Here is a 1320-nt window from a genome sequence, read left to right as displayed (position 1 = left end):
CCCGAGACCCCTCTGCAAGGGGATCTCCAGTGGCCTACTAATGGGCTTTGGATCTCCACTCTGCACTCCCCCCATCATTCACTAAAATAACTACCTCTTGGTGCATCACTTTTTAAATATACTTAAAGCAGTCATTGGGGCAGTGAACCAGTTGTGACATTATCTGAATTCCACCACTGTACTTGAACCTTTTTGGCCAGAAAAGGCACTGGCCATCTCTTGCCTTGACTGGGATTTCCTTGCTTCACAGCTATGGCCGTGTGTAGAATGGGAGGGTTGGTAGTGTAGTGGTTACACATTGGGCTGGAATTCCCATGGTCAGCAGTTCAAAACCAGCAGCAGCTCCCGGGAGAAAGAATGCCTTTTCTCCTCCCGTACACAGTGGCCCTCTGAAACTCACAGAGGGTCCCTCTGAGTCAGCATTGACTCAGCGGCAGGGAGAGCATGGGAGGATGTCCGAGGGACGGTCTCACCTCCGGCATCATGGCCGTGAAACGTTACAAAAGTAAAGCCCCTCTTCTTAGTCAGCATGCTTTCAATCACTTCCAGGTTCCCAGGCTGCTCAAAATCATCTCTTAGGCGATAGTCTTCAGGGTTTTTGTTTTGTTTGTTTAACCAAGAAAAAGGATGTTTTATTATCTTGACTTCACCAAGAATTACATTTCATATTCTTTGTAAAAGGTACACAAGTGCAGGTCACTCGTGATCACCTGTAAAGTCTCAGAAAGCCCAAATAGAAATACAGCCCCGACAATAAACTCGAGTGGAGCAAGGGCTGAGTTTGCTCTCCTAAATGTTCTATGGACTCGGAGGCTGAGTCATTGCTGTCTGTCCAAACTACTGGGGGGGAGCAAAGGTGTGTGGTCTTGAATGCAAATGAGCATGCCCAGCATCAGCCATAACATAGAGTATGATGGCAATTTCGAACAGCAAACATCCAGTTACCTTGCAAACGTTCTTCAATGAAAGAAAAAAGCAGATCAAGGAAATAATGTTGGCTAGTCTTAGCAACAAGGCAACTTTTAGGGATGATTTTCCAAGGAAGCCAAAGTGAGCACTAAGAAATCTTGCACAAAGAAGGTAAACGTTTGCGATGTAACTGGAACCAGTGTTTTTGTTGGTAATTGAATGTCAAGATCGATAGGAATACCAGATACTCTTTCTCAGTGGCACCGATCCAGGCTTGCAATGGACATTGATTCTCTTCCTTTCGCCCCTGAGCTTCGTTCGTGATCCGCTGCTTCAGAATCCAGTGACGAGATCTATCTGAGGGTGCTGTGCAAACTTCTGCTTCAGTTTCTGGTTAGAATCCTTGGCTGC

The 1320-nt window shown here is 46.1% G+C and overlaps 1 protein-coding gene and 1 pseudogene across 3 annotated transcripts in view; one reads left to right on the top strand and one right to left on the bottom strand.

Annotated features, from left to right (window-relative positions):
- PXK (PX domain containing serine/threonine kinase like) overlaps positions 1 to 1320 on the top strand; it is a 175061-nt gene that overhangs the window by 115807 nt on the left and 57934 nt on the right. The window lies entirely within an intron of this gene.
- Positions 1243 to 1320, bottom strand: part of LOC115869545 — a 1534-nt pseudogene continuing 1456 nt past the window's right edge.

The sequence above is a fragment of the Echinops telfairi genome, unplaced genomic scaffold, assembly GCF_000313985.2.
Source record: "Echinops telfairi isolate 266 unplaced genomic scaffold, ASM31398v2 ScPeMD7_31;HRSCAF=116, whole genome shotgun sequence".
In the NCBI taxonomy this organism is placed as follows: domain Eukaryota; kingdom Metazoa; phylum Chordata; class Mammalia; order Afrosoricida; family Tenrecidae; genus Echinops; species Echinops telfairi.
Note: the sequence above shows the minus strand (reverse complement) of the source record. Positions and strands in the feature narration are given on the sequence as shown.